We start from the raw sequence: 15,946 nt of genomic DNA, 5'->3' as shown, positions 1-15,946 counted from the left end.
AGCGTGCCACTGTCACAGGCACCCTATCGTCTTTACCCACTGCACCACAACGCTGGCTCCAAGTTGGTATTATAAATTTAATTTTGTCCCCCTTAGAAGCATGTGTTCGTGTCCTAATCTAGAAGAATATGGCCTTGTTTGGAGAGAGCATCTTTATATGGGTTATCAAATTAAAATGAGGTCATTAGTCTGGCCCCTAAATCAATATGACCAGTATTCTTATAAAAGGAGGAAATGTGAACACACTAAGATGCACAAAGGCAAGATGATGGAAGAGGCGATTTTCTGGCCAAGGGGAGAGAGGCTTAGAACAGAAGCCTCCCTCACAGCCCTCAGAGGAACCAGTCCTGCTAAACCCTTAATTTAAGATGTGTAGTCACCAGAACTATGAGACAACAGATTTCTGTTGTGTAAGTCACCCAGTTTTGGTACTTTGTTACAGCAGCCCTCACAAACTGATACCTTTGTTCTTCGTGATTATGCTTTCAGTCTCCACCTGAGCCAAGGAGCAAGACACTTGCTGCTTTTCAGATTGTGAAGTCTGTGGTGGTTATAGCCAGACTCCAAGACGGTCCCCAAAACATCAGGGTAATTTATTATATGTTAGCAGATAACCAGTAACTTGGAAGAGAGCATGACTTTGCTCTGAAATACTAGGGATCTGCTCCATGACTCTCCTATTGGGCCATGTATCTCTAGATGCTATAGACAATTTTATTAACTACTGTTGTGTCTGCTATGTCATAACACTCAAATAGCAGGGCAACTTGCACTATTCCTAGAGTTGCACAGTCCTATCTTGCTCCAGGATCCATTGACATAGACATTTAGGTTACTGAGCAAAGGGTTGGAGAAGTACACTTAATTGTGGTATGAGTATATGGTGTCTCCAAAATAAAAAAAAAAATGTAGCTAGCCTTGACTTACCCTTTCACATTAGAAGGGCTATTCTGAGATGTTTCACACTCTATCTCTTGAATGTTCATAAAATTTTCTGTGATTTTAATAATCTAACCTATGTCCAAGTTTGTCTTACTAAAACAAGGAACTGAAGTAAGGAATCTGTTACTTACTGTTCATTCAATCCATTTAATGTAATATCATGAAAGTAATTGACCAATGTGGCATTCTATCAGATATCAAAATGATCAATGTCTTGGAAGACCACATTGTGACAGAGAAGAAGATAGTTGACGTTAGTCTGAAATAAGATAGCAAAAATTCATTGTTGTCTTGTCGAGTTAAGGTAAATTATTTTAGATACTCCTTATTAATAAAACTCAAGGGAAAACAAGTGCATGTTAATAGTGACAGATAGAACCACATCTGAAATAGCCACTGAAATTGTCCTAGTTATTCTCCATGAAGCATCTTACTTTTGCACAAGCAGAACAGGCAAATTAATTGAATATGGGCTGGAGAACCAACACCTCTATGTCTTTTGAATTTTTGCATAGTTGTTAATGTCTGCATATACCCAGGGATGAACTGTTTCTTTTTTGCTTTACATATTTATGTGGAGAGACAGCATTGAGGGCTTCAACTTGGCCTTTGAGACTTCAGTCTTTCCTTATGGAGCAGAGAACAAATGCATAGAGGAATACAGGCAGCTTCTGGGACCTAGAGAAATAAGAGAAACAGATTCTCCTCTAGAGCTTCCAAAATGAACCAAGCCTGGTGACACCTTGATTTTAACCCTGTAGGACATATTTTAGACTTCTGACCTCTAGATAAGAAATTTGTGTTGTTTTAAGCCACTTGATTGATGGTAATTTAGGGTCCATGTTTAATAACTGTGGGCAGGTCTGGGCATATCAACTTTCATATGGTATTTTCAAATTTAGCTATAGGTCATGTGTTCTTCTAGGGGGGACTTGGACGAAAATTTAACTTGTATTCTGTGATATAGCATTTTTAGGTCTCTCTTCAAAAATATATGACCACCATTTTGAACAAGGCATTTTGGGTCTATTAATTAGTCTGAATTTGAGAACTGGGTGAGAGACTGCTGTGGTTTGAATAACCTCTCCAAAAGTCATGTTGAAGTTTGATTGCCATGGTGATGATATTAAGAAGTAGGATCTTGGGACTGGTGTTGTAGTGTAGCCAGGTAAGCCACCACCTTCAATGCCAGCATCCCATATGGGGGCCAGTTGGATTACTGGCTGTTCCACTTCCAATCCAGCTCCCTGCCAATGCACCTGGGAAAGCCACAGGAAGATGACCCTCTACCCATGTGGGAGACCCAGATAAAGTTCCTGGCTCCTGGCTTTGACCTGGCTAATCATTAGCTCTTGTGGCCACTTGAGTGGTGAGACAGTGGATGGAAGATCTCTCTCTGGCCTTTCCTTCTGTCTCTGTATCTTTGACTTGCAAATAAATAAATAAATCTTTAAAAACAAAAAAATGGGAAGTGGGATCTTTAAGAGGTGATTAGGCCAAAGGGCATTATCTTCATGATGGATGAAGGCCATTATTGAGGGAGTGGGTTAGTTGTAAAGGAGGAGAGTTAAAAAGCCTTCTATGCCCCTGTACTGTCTTGTCTTGTGATCCTTTCTGCCATATTATGGCATAGCAAGAAGATCTGCATCAGATGTGGCCCCCAATCTTGGATTTCCAGACCTCCAGAACCATGAGCCAGGCAACCTTTTTTTGTTTATAATTTATTCAGCCTGAGTATTCTTTTATAGTGGCAAGAAAGACTAAAACAGAGGAAATTATTTCCTATTATGGAAATTTAAGTCAGATTTCTGCCTGCAAGACATGGAATGTTTCTTATTGCTTGAATCCAACCATAATTTAGAATATTGCCCATTTTCTCCCTTCTTAAGTATTTCAGGATAAATGAGCCACCTCCTTTGTAAGCCAAACACTTGGATTACCACATTGTTCCTTCAACTGTGTATGATAGTAGTCCCTTCTAGGAACTTGAGTCTTAGAATTGGGGTTACCTTAAGTGAGTTGTAGCCATAGAGAGATGTAACCAGCACCAGATAGACAGTAATATGACAAAGAAGCTAATAAGCAGGAAAAATCAATAGCTCCATCTGTTTCTCCACTCTCAATATTTCTCTGGTGTGTTTCAATTTCATTGCCTAAGCTAAACTGAAGACAGAGCACAAAAAATATATTTGGATAAGAGAGAATGTTCTCCACAGGGGTCAGCCTCTGAAGGAGAAGGAAAGAAAGGAGAATGGAACCCAAATGAAAATAACTAAATTCCATTAGAGTTAATATTAGCTAACCTGTCGCCTTGAGGAACTCGAAATGCCTTTGTCTTTCCTGACTATTCTCTCCAGTGCCTAGTAAAGTGCTTGAATATATCGATAGTCAACTCTCAGTTGAGCAAATGGAAAAAAAAAATACTAAGTAAGGAAAAGTTAGCAAAATAAACTCTTCTCTGTGTTCTTGGGGGCTTAGACTGGAAGCCTGAAAGAAGCTGGATCTTGCATGTGGAGAGAAGGAGAGATGGAAGATGATACCTGGCAGGATGGGAGGAACAGGTAGGGGAAGGGAAGGAATGGATTTTGCTCCTTGCCCTCATCTATGGAGAATAAATAAAAGCAGTACATAGGCACTTACTTGTTTCTGAGTTCAGTGGATGCCTGCCCTCTACCTGATTAGGGAACTCTGACCCATCTATGGAGCAATGATTTCCTGCTACCCTCAGGTCCAACCCCACATCTCATCTCCTTTGGACTTCAGATCAAAATTCACCTGTTCCAGGTTGACTTACACATTGACTCCATCTGTTTGTTTTCAATTTTCTCCTTTCTCTACCAGCCAATCACAATTGGAAAATTATCCTGCTTGTACTACTGGTGGAACCCATTTACAATAAAATTTATTTCTACCAAGAGATAGGCTAATGTTAGCTAGCTAGATAAATCTATGGTTTTCAATGTATGGAAGGAAAAAGTTTCAGGCCCAAAGAACAACAAATACACAAAGACCTGAGTAAGAAGCCTGGAAGATCTTTAGAGGATATCTGTCAGTTGAGTTTTGCCAGGATATAATGTATTTTAGAAAGCACTGGGGAATGAAGGGTGGCCATGGACCTATCCCTCAGGCTTAAATTGAATATTTAGTTTGTATTAGAAAACTATTGAATCATTTGCCTGGGAAAAGAATCCAATTAGATTTGAACTTTACATGTTAGAGTCAGGCAACATTGTCAGCTAGATATATGAGAAAGGAAAGTTAGTGATGGACTGGGAGTTGACAAACTCTGGATGCTGCAAAATTAATTCAGCAGCTGCCTCTATGTACAACTTGTTAAAGAATTGTTTATATTTGTTGACATGTAACTCTAAAAACTATTTCCTAGAAATGGTCATTGTGTTTTGCTTTGCTCCAAGATGGGTAATGCCAAAATAAAGGGTTCTTCTCACACACAGTGCTCAATATAAGTCTTTTCCCACCTGTCAGAGCAGACACCGACCAATATGTGAGGAGACTTTGGTGTTCTGCATTTGATGTATCCTTTGGATATCTTGTGGGTTTTTTAATATCCATAATCTGCCTATATCAGCCCTCTGAGTTAAATAATTAGATGACTTTATGAGAAAATGTATAGGCCCCTGGTTCTCACACAATAACCATAGCAATGATGTCACCTTCCCCTTAGTGTTTTCTACAATGTAAACATTTGGTTGATGTGGTGTGTGGTGGTTGTTTATGGAGCAGGAATCAGGGTTAGAGCTATAGAGGAAGAGATGGGCTGTGGTTTCTACAATTTAGGAAAAGAAAGAACAAGAATTGCTAGAATAGGGCTGGATTCAGAACTCAAATTAAGGGGCTGTCGCTGTGGCACAGCATCCCATAAGGGCACCAATTCTAGTCCTGGCTGCTCTTCTTCTGATCCAGCTCTCTGCTATGGCCTGGGAAAGCAGTAGAAGATGTCCTCACTCACATGGGAGACCCGAAAGAAGCTCCTGGCTCCTGGCTTCGGATCAGCGCAGCTCTGGCTGTTGCGGCCATCTGAGGAGTGAACCAGCTGATGGAAGACCTCTCTCTCTCTGACTCTACTTCTCTCTGTAACTCTGTATTTCAAATAAATAAAATAATCTTAAAAAAAATCTGAGCTCAAATTAAACTAAAAAGGGGCATCTAATTTGCCAAGTGAGAGAACCACATATTCTCTCAGTGGGAAGTCATATAATCACAAAACCATATATAAGAAGGTCTCCTGATTTTATGGTGTGCTGTTCTATGAACATCAATGATAGGAAAAATAGAAAAGTTCATGCTAATTATTGGGGTAGAGTGAAAGAGGTTTGCCATTCATTTCTATTTTTAAAATTTCTGCTGGGGCCTATGTTGTATCACAGCAGATTAAGCTGCCTGAGACACTGGCATCCCATATGAGTGCCAGTTCAAGTCCTTGCTGCTCCATTTCAGGTCCATCTCTCTATTGATTTGCCTGGTAAAGCAGCAGAAGATGGTCTAAGTACTTGGGTCCCTGTCACCCATGTGGGAGATCCGGACAGAGTTCCAGGATTCTGGCTTCTGCATGGCCCAGCAGTGGCTCTTGTGACCATTTGGGGAGTGAAGCGGTACGTGGAAGATCACTCTCTCTTTCTCTCTGTCTCCCCTCAACCTCTTGTAACTCTGCCTTTCAAATAAAGAAATCTTTTTTTTTAATAAAAACAAATAAAATGTTAACATATACATGACAAAATTTACCATCTTTTTTTTTAAAGATTTATTTATATTTTATTTGAGAGGCAGAGTTATAGACAGGGAGAGAGATAGACAGAGAGGTCTTCCATCTGCTGGTTCACTCCCCAAATGGTTGCCAAGACCAACTGAGTATTAGCATTAATGTGTTTGAAAATAAACTAAAAATGCTCTCAGGAGAAGTTGGAAGGTGATTCATACTTACTAAGGGGCTACTTTGCCAGGCTGTGTGCTGGTCAGAGAGTGAACAAGGCACATCCAACTAGGACCACAGAATTTACAAACCAGGGTTCAATTGTTAAGTTACTTGGGCTTGTAGCAATCCTCAAGACCAAATATTAGAAGTAATGAGGCCTTACTGGCCCTCTAAACGTATGTTTGGAGGAAGTTTAGAATTCTGGGAAGCCACAGTAATCCACTGGGCATGGGTCTGATGTCCAAAGTGCAGTGGTCTTCCTGACTTTTTTCCCTAGGTGCCTACTCAACTACTTCCCTCCAAGGTCTTGCTACTTCTTTTTCAATGCCTCCTCCATGCTAAATATCCATGATATTTCCCCTCAGGCAAAGGCTAAACCTCATCCTCTCTTTCTAAACTATCAAAGAGTCTTCAGTGGAAGTTGATAGGCTTTACCTATGCATTTTATCAAGACTTTTAAGACTGGCAGGGCCTTCCTGATCTTTTTTTTTTTTTTCTCCCAAAGATTGATTAACTTATTTGAAAGACAGAGTTACAGAGACAGAAAGAAAGGTCTTCCATCTGCTTGTTCACTCCCCAAGTGGCCACAATGGCCATGGTTGAGCCAGGCCAAAGCAGGGGTCAGGAGCTTCTTCTTAGTCTCCCATGTGGCTGGCAGAGGCCCAAGCACTTGGGCAATCTTCTACTGCTTTCCCAGGCCATTAGTATGGAGGTGGATCAGAAGTGGAACAGCCAGGACTTGAACCAGTGCCCATATGAGATGCCGGCCTCACAGGCAGTAGCTTTACCTGCTGTACCACAACGGTGACCTCAGTTCCTGATTCTAAAAGGTCATGCCAAATCCATCCTGCTCATATCTCCTTGACTGTCCTGAGCATATTTTATTGAAGCAATCTGTAGACTTCCTGTCTCTCCTAATTTGCTTTGAACGCAGCAACCATACTTTATCAGTGTTTGCACTTCTAGATACTACAGCAGTGCTGGGTTGGAGTAAACTGAGCCATGTGCCAATGCTGGCAGCACAGAGACAACTGCTTCCTCCAGCCACTCACCATGCCACCTGGAAGGCAGCAGGGGGAATAGAAAAGAGTGAAGATTTGTAGTCAGACAAGCCTGGGTCTGCTATCCAATTATTATATGCCCTTGGCTATTTTTTAACAACCTAATTCCCAGAGTTGTAGAGACTTAATGAGATAACTACTGAGTTAAATGAGCTACTCTCAAGCCTTCAAATGTACAGTAGTCCCTCCTTATTTGTGGGAAATAAGTTCCAAGACCCCAAGTGGATGCCTAAAACCACAGATGGTACCAAACCCTATAGACACCATGCTTTTTTGCTTTCACTAACATACTTGTAGCAAAGTTTCACATATAAATTAAGCATACTAAGGGATGAACAATAACAAATAATAAAATAGAATGATTATCACAATAAACTGTGTAACAATTTATGTGATCTCTCTGTATCTCTATATTTCAAATAAATAAATCGTTAAAAGTTATGTGAATACAATCTCCACCACCAACCTCAGTCTCACTGGACTGCACTTGTCCTCCTTGTGATGATGTGAGATGACATGGTGTCTGTGGGATGACATGAAGTGAGCTGAATCACAGCATTAGGCTACTATTACATAGGAGTTACATGAACACATGTATACCATTACAGTCATACCGTGACACATGTACATCATGACAGGATACCATGACTGTTAATCAGATAACGGAGATGGCACTGAGTAACTAATAGTGAGTACCACACAAAGCATGGTTACACTAGACTAAGGCATGCTTCACATGTGGAGGACAGAGCAGGAAGGCATGAGATTTTATCACAGTACTGAGAAAGTGTGCAAAAAAACTTATGAATTGTTAATTTCTGGAATTTTCCACTTATTTTTCCACTTATTTTCAGACTGTGTAAGTGAAACTGAAGTAAGTGAAATTGTGCATAAGCAAGGATTACTGGATCTGTATGTTCATTTCTCCATATATATCCCTAGTAGGGATCTCTTTTTTGGATTCTAAGTCTCCTGCTGTTTCCCACATAGATGACTCCGAGGCCTATCCAATGCATTTTAGCCAGAATGAGTTGATAAGTACCAGCAGTAATATGGCCTCATCACACACTCTCACCAAATTTGATGCTTTACCATCATGATCCTCATGCCTTCCAGTGAGAGGTATCACTTATCACATTGCCCAAGCCTGAAACCCAACTTGAAGCCCAAGCCTGAAACCTCCTTGGTAGGCATCACTCCTTCCCTACACATCAGACCCCCTAATCTCTGTTGCCCCCTGTCTACTACCTTCACTCAAGCCTTGCTCCCTTCCATTTCAGGCTGCTTCCCAGCCTCTCCTGATCAGCTTCTCCTCTCCCATGTCATTTCATTCCAAGGCAGCCTGTACTTTCCTGCTTTCAACTAATGACTTCTCCCACTACAAAACAAAGTCTGAATCCCTTATTGTGATCTCTGCTTAATCTTACATTTCTTGGTTCCTCCACAACCTCCTACCACCTATACTGACCTATTGGCTTTATAAAAATGTAAGTACAATCAATCTCTCTTTTGCTTCTGAACATTCAAACACTATTTACTGTCTGCCTGGAATTCTGTTTTCTTTGTTTCCCATTTGGTGAGGCCCTGGTTAACAGTGAACCTTCAGGATCCCAGGGCAAGAGGCAGGCATCTTGCCTACCACCTTTCCTAGTGAGGTGCTTTGCCTGTATGCTCCCAGAAAGCCCTGTGCTTTTTTTTTTTTTACATCAAAACACTCATTACTCTTTAATGCAATTATATAATGTGATAATAGCTAAGATTCCTGGACTCCATGCTATGTACTGGGCATTCTTCTAAGTCCTTTATTTGTGTTAGCTCATTTTATCCTCAATAACAACCCTATGAAGTAGGAAACATTGTCATGAGTTGTTTTGTAGATGAGGAAAATGAGGCATAGGAAAAACAAATATTGTTCCCAGTATTATAAAGCTAGCCTTCAACCCAGGAGCCATGACTCCAAAGCCCATTTAATTGCCTACCATGCATTTTTGCATCCAATAATCTCCAAGGATTTTGTCTGTGTTTTTCACTGATGTACTTCTAGGGCCTGGAATAATATTTGGCAATAAGAACTATTTATTAAGTATGTACAAACTCACCAAATGAATGCTGATGGAATTGTGTCTCTCATTTCTGAATGAATGGCAGGGACTCAGTTTTATTCCATCTTCCCAGCCTTGTACCTGGCACATAATAAAATTGTTAATCTTATCTCTCTGCCTAGGTTCCTTGATGCTCAATGAGTTCCATTTTGCTTTGTGCTCTGTTGACATCCTGCGTTCACTCAAGTGAACCATAACACACTTTGTTGTATGTCCATTTTCAGTGTGTAGAAATCGATCTGGTCAGCTGCTGTGTGACAGCTGGAAAAACAAAACTGACTCCAGAGATAACCAGCTTTGTATGTCAGGAAAGCAGGGAGGAGTGCTTCCCAGCTCATATTAGTGTGTGGGTGGAGGGCTGAATCATCAGAAATCATTTGGAAAAAGATAACTCCAAGGAATATTACACAACATGGAGAAACAGGAGGAAAAGCAAAGACACCAAAATGACAAAATTATAGAAAAACATAATCCACAAGACTAAAAATAATTGCAGGCAAATTTGGAGAGGAAAAGACAGTGGCCTGCAGGACTGTGCATGAATGGATTTTGTTTGGAAGGATACTGAACAAATGTCCACCAGCCTCATGGAGAAGAAGAATGAGCCAATGGCCTAGATGCCCTTTGAAGAGCTGAGACTAAGGATACAGGAACAAGGCTTCTTGAGCTACAGTGAAACATTATAGACCGAGTATCCTCAGATCTGGTTGACCCATGCACTGGGGAAGGAATACAAAACTAATGATGTTTTTTTCTGGGTGGTTAGTTGTATCTTGCATATTTTCTTCTCTAATGAGTACTTAAATTCCCAGTAGATTAAAAAATACATCGTGAACTTTCCCTAGAATCCCTGGAAACTTTGGATATGTGTGTTTATGTCAGGCATTCCTGCTAAAATTTGAAAGACATGCTGATGTAATAGATATACCATGGAGGTCCTTACTGCCCCAAGATCTTGGCAAGTCGTTTATTCAGGCAATGCTTAAATGTCTGTTTTTGAGAAGCACTTTGTAAGTATAATTGTAAAGATTAAATAGGCATGGAAAATATCAAAAACACTTGTTAATGGGAACATGGAGAGCTCAATGAATGGGAGTGGAGTTGAAATTCATACTGTGAAGAATTTCCAAAAAGTTTGTGGAAAATGCACAGTATCTTTTATGTCTATTTTCTAAGAATTTAAAAGATAGTCTGTTATGTTTTTATTAGCATTATTTTTTTAATTTCTGAAGTATACCAAGATAAATTAAGGTAGATTCCCCAAATCTGAAGAGTTTTTGATTAGAGTGAAGGGATTGGATTAGTTTAACAGATGGACTCGTTTTCTAAAAGGGGACTATAAGAAGTATTTACTCCACAGCTGGTGTTTGGGCTATTGGGAGGGGAGGTGCTACCTAGGTGTGTTACAACAGCAGATACCTTTAGGGAGGAAAGTAATTGTGGAAGTCTTTAATGTTTGTTCATCTTTCTACCCAACAGGGACAATAATCATCTCTTCTAATTTACATTTATAAATTTTTTCCTACTCAGGATTCCCAAAAACCAGGAATGCATGTATGGATAGAATAGATCTAGAAATTAGAACTATTTGTATTGCTAAACATATATAAAGTTTTCTATAGTTGTAATTCATAAGAGGTATAACTGGCAGGGGGCTGGTGCCGTGGCACAGTAGGTTAATCCTCCGCCTCAGCGCCGACATCCCATATGGGCGCCAGTTCTAGTCCTGGCTGTCCCTATTCCAATCCAGCTCTCTGCTGTGGCGTGGGAAAGCAGTAAAAGATGGCCCAAGTGCTTTGGTCCCTGCACCTGCATGGGAGACCAGGAAGAAGCTCCTGGCTCCTGGCTTTGGATCAGCACAGCTCCAGCCGTTGTGGCCACTTGGGGAGTGAACCAATGGAAGGAAGACCTTTCTCTCTGTCTCTCCCTCTCACTGTCTGCAACTCTACCTCTCAAATGAATAATAAAAAAAGGTATAACTGACAAGAGTTTCTACCCATAGATCTTGTGGAACACCTGCTATGCTAGCTTTAGTGGCAAATGTGACAATCTTTAGTCCTTGGAGCTTTGCCCACAGCAGATCTAAACTCTTCCTGTCTGAGAGACTCAAGGACCAATCTGTCTGCATCTTGACCCGGAGGCCCTGCTATCTCGTTTAGGCTTTCCAGCTGTTTTGAGAGAGGAATGTTTTGAAACAAGTAATATTCTAAGATTAAAATCAATGGATCTTTTCCTTTTCCCCAAGAGACCTTGTTTTATCCTATAGTGTACTGAAGACATTGCTTTTTAACATTTTTTAGTAGTTCTCCTCTCATTTTTCTGAAAAGCATTGATTAGTAAACAGGCCATTTACATTTAGCAATTGCCCCTTGAAGATTTACTTAGTTTCAAATAAACTTTGTTGAAAGTTTATTCAAATAACAGTTGTTTATTCAAACTGTGAAATATAAATCAAGCAATTCTTTGTTATCTTAGTGAAAATCGTAAGCTACAGATAGTCATTTCTCACGGTTCTGCAGGCTAGAAGTCTAAAATGTGAGTGCCAGCAACATTAGTATATGAGGAGGGTCCTCTATGGAGTTGCTGACTTGTCACATGACAAAGAGAGAATGAGTTAGCTCTTGGCCTCTTACAATTGCACTAATCTCATTCATGAGCGTTCAACCTGTTCACCTGCCAAAGGTCTCATCTCCAAATGCCACCACCTTGAGTTTCAACAGATGAATTCTGGTGGACACAAACATTTAATACACTGTACTATTTTTAAAAAATATTTTATTTATTTATTTGATAGGTAGAGTTACAGACAGTGAGAGGGAGAGACAGAGAGAAAGGTCTTCCTTCCATTGGTTCACTCCCCAGATGGCCGTATCGTCCAGAGTTGCACCGTTCCAAAGCCAGGAGCCAAGTGCATCTTCAAGGTCTCCTACGCAGGTGCAGGGGCCCAAGCTCGTGGGCCGTCTTTTACTGCTTTCCCAGGCCACAGCAGAGAGCTGGATTGGAAGAGGGGCAGCCAGGACAAGAACCGGCACCCATATGGGATGTCAGTGCCGCAGGCGGAGGATTAACCTACTGTGCCACGGTGCCGGCCTAACACTGCACTATTTCAAGAGGAAATGCTTTCAGAAATATTTACTCTGTGCATGAATACAAATGATAACATGTAAATTTAATGCAATATGACTGATAATTTTAATTACCTGCTAGAATAAGAATCCGACAAATACATGAAACATTTTTAGATTATAAAGTCCTGGCTAATGTTCAAAACTAATTATCCTCCCTTTATATTTTGCTCCCAGGTATATTAATAATTCATAACTCTTGAATATCTAAAGGGGTAATGCTTTTCTTGACTTTATGTGCAATCTTTATAAATAAACTAATTAGTATTTTATGGCATGGTATAGTATAACCACAAGGAGGAACCTCATAGGCTCACTAAATATGGAATAAAACTTAATTTGGTGGGAAGCAAGAAAGTGAAACATCAGCAAGACTTGTATCATGACTAGAGAAAAGAATGGCTTCTCCCTTATCAGACTAAGGATATCATATTAAGATCCCTGACCTCTTTTAAAGATAAACATCTCAGGATGTTTATCTATGTATTTATCAGAGGTTTTCCGTCTGGATGAGGCAGCCTTTTTCTAGGAAAGACAAACTTTAGGATTCATGAAAATTCCTGGTTTTCATCATTGAGAAGTGATTGTTTAGAACTGTCTCCCATGGATTTTCGTGTAATGGCATTTGACCTGTGTTGGTTGTTCCAGTGCTTTCTTCTCTGTAGTCTTGAGAAACTCTGGTAGCTCCCTTCCGCCACATCCACTCCTCCATTCAGACTGTGCATTTCCCAGGCTCTCTGTCATTAAGATCACAAACTACCACTGCTTCTCTTAGCCTGCTGCTTCACGGCAGCCTCCTTCTCCCTCTCATCCCCCATGCCTTCTACAGTTCCCTATACTCTGCTTGGAGACATTTGCTTGGAATGCGAATGTGAGTCTGTTGTTTCCAATTACTTGAACATGTCTATACATAAATTCCTTTGCAACATCACCTCCATTCCCATCATCTCCATCTTCCTATCTCTACTCTGTCTTTAATCTAGGCATCTTTCATTCAGTATCCTCCTTCAGGAACCCTTACCCCAGCAACACCGCCACTTTCTTGCGCCTGTATAGTCCCTGATTATTTGTAAACACTTCACTTAGGTGCTTCTTCCAAGCTACCTTCCAAGATCCCCAAAGCCTAGGTTTCTTTAAACCTTTATTGTCTTCCCCTTCTAGCACTGACTACACTATAGTACAGTCTTTTTTGCTTTTTCTGCAACCTTCTGTAGTCTGAGAGCTTCTTGAGGGCATGGTCTCCTGTGTGTCTTGTTCACCATTGCACTTCCATGGCCCAACATAGTGCTGGAAAAGAGTAGACACTGAATGCAGGCTTGTTGTGTGACTCATTGAATAAATGAATGAATATACACAGAGAGGCATAGAAATATATGACAGTGTTAGAGCACCTATCCTTAAAGAACTCACAGTATGCTTTATTTTTCTGTACTTTTTTTCTCATTTTACTTTAATCTGACATAAAAAGTGTACATGTATGCAATGTACCATGTGATTTCTCTGTACATATGTACATATATGCACTGATTAATGTCCAAACAGGGTAAATATGGACTATATACTCAAACATTTAACATTCTTCTGTGGTGAAAACGTTCAAAATCTTTCTTTTTCTAGTTTTTTTTTTAAAGACATTTGATTATTTTTTTGGGAGATAGAGTTACAGACAGAAAGAGGGAGAGACAGAGAGAAAGGTCTTCCATCAGCTGGTTCACTCCCTAGATGACCACAGCAGCCAGAGCTGAGCATATCTGAAGCCAGGAGCCAGGAACTTCTTCCAGGTCTCCCATGTGGGTGCAGGGGCCCAAGCACTTGGGCCATCTCTCGCTGCTTTCCAAGGCCATAGCAGAAAGCTGGATCAGAAGAGGAGCAGCAGAACATGACCAGCACCCACATGGGCTGTTGGTGATACAGGCAAAGGCTTTGCCCTCTACACCACACCACCATTCTAACAGAGAAACATATATATGCTATCATTTTCTGGAGTTACCCTTTTTTTCTACAGAACACTAGAACTTCCTACTCCTATCTAACTATATGTTAGTTCCTCTTAATCAAACTTTTCCCATTTCTTCCTCCCATCTCACCTCCCCATCCCCTGATATATCCTGTTATGCTTTTAATTTCCATGAAATAAGCTTCTTTCTTTCAGTATCCTCCTAAAAAAATTTCTACATACGAAGGAGATAATGTAATACTTGTCTTTCTGTGCTTGTCTTATCTCACTTTCCATCCATGCTGTTGCAAATGACAAAATTTCATCCTCTTTAATGACTGAATAGTATTCCATGGTGCTTATGTACTGCATCTTCTCTATTTATTCAATAGTCAATGATCACTTACTTAGGTTTCCATTTCTTAGCCATTGAAAATATTACTGCAGGAGTCGGTACTGTGGCATAGCGGGTAAAGCCGTCGCCTGCAGTGCTGGCATCCCATGTGGGCACTGATTTGAGTCCCAGCTGCTCCACTTCCAATCCAGCTCTCTGCTATGACCTGGGAAAACAGTAGAAGATGGCCCAAGTGCTTGGGCCCCTGCACCTACGTGGGAGACCTGGAAGAAGCTCCTAGCTCCTGGTTTCAGATTGGTGCAGCTCCAGCCATTGCAGCCATCTAGGGAGTAAATGAGCGGATGGAAGACCTCTCTCTCTCTCTCTCTCTCTCTCTCTCTCATTCTGCCTCTCCTTCTCTCTGTGTGTAACTCTTTCAAATAAATAAATAAATATTTAAAAAAGAAAAGCAAATAGTACTGCAATAAACATGGGAGTGCAGATAGCTCATTGGCAGATGGGCTTCATTTCCCTTGGAGGAACACCCAGTTATGGGATGGCAGTTCTACTTTTATCTTTAAAGGAAACTACCACACTGTTTTCCACTATGACTGTGCTAATTTACATTTTCACTAGAACTGTGCAAGGGTTCCCTTTCACCACATCCTCATCAGCACTTGTTCGCTTTGTTGTTTTGGTAATAATCAATCTCACAGGAGTGAGTTGACATCTCATCGCAGTTTTGATTTATATTTCCCTCATGAAAAGTGATATTGAGTATTTTTTCATGTACCTGTCTGCTATTTATATGACTTCCTTCGATAAATGTCTGTTTACATACATTGCCCATTTTAGAATTGGATTCTTTGGATATTTTTGCTATTTAGTTGTGTGAGTTCCTTATTTATTCTGGTTATTACCCTTTGTCATATATGTAACCTGTATATATTTTTCCCCATTCTGTACATTGTCCCTTCACTCTGTTGACTGTTTACTTTGCTGTGCAAAAGCTCTTTGCTTTAAGGAAAAATTCTATTTGTCTATTTTCCTTTGATTTCTATTCTTTTAGGGTCTGTTAAAAAAAATTCTTGCCTTATTCAGTGTCCTGAGACATCTCCCTAATGTTTTCTTCTAGTACTTTCAAAGTTTCAAGTCTTACATTTGGTCTTTAAACCATTTTGAATTAATTTTTGTACATGGTGCAATATAGGAGTCTGGTTTCATTCTTCCGCATGTGGATATTCAGTTTCTCTAGCACCATTTATTAAAGTCTTTTTTCCATTGCATGTTCTTAGCACCATTATGAAAGATCAGTTGATTGTAGATGTGGTGGTTTACTTCTGGGGTTTCTATTGTGTTTCATTGATCCATGTATCTGTTTTGATGCCAATAGAATACTTCTTTAATTATTGCAGCTTTGTGATCTAATTTAAATTTAAATTCAGGTAGTATAATGTCCCTTGCTTTATTTTATTTGCTCAAGATTTCTTTGGTTATTCAGAGTCTTTAGTAG

This window comes from Oryctolagus cuniculus, chromosome 3 (genome assembly GCF_051225735.1).
Source record: "Oryctolagus cuniculus isolate XC-2025 breed Fujian yellow rabbit chromosome 3, ASM5122573v1, whole genome shotgun sequence".
Taxonomy (NCBI): Eukaryota; Metazoa; Chordata; class Mammalia; order Lagomorpha; family Leporidae; genus Oryctolagus; species Oryctolagus cuniculus.
This window is presented reverse-complemented; position numbering follows the sequence as displayed.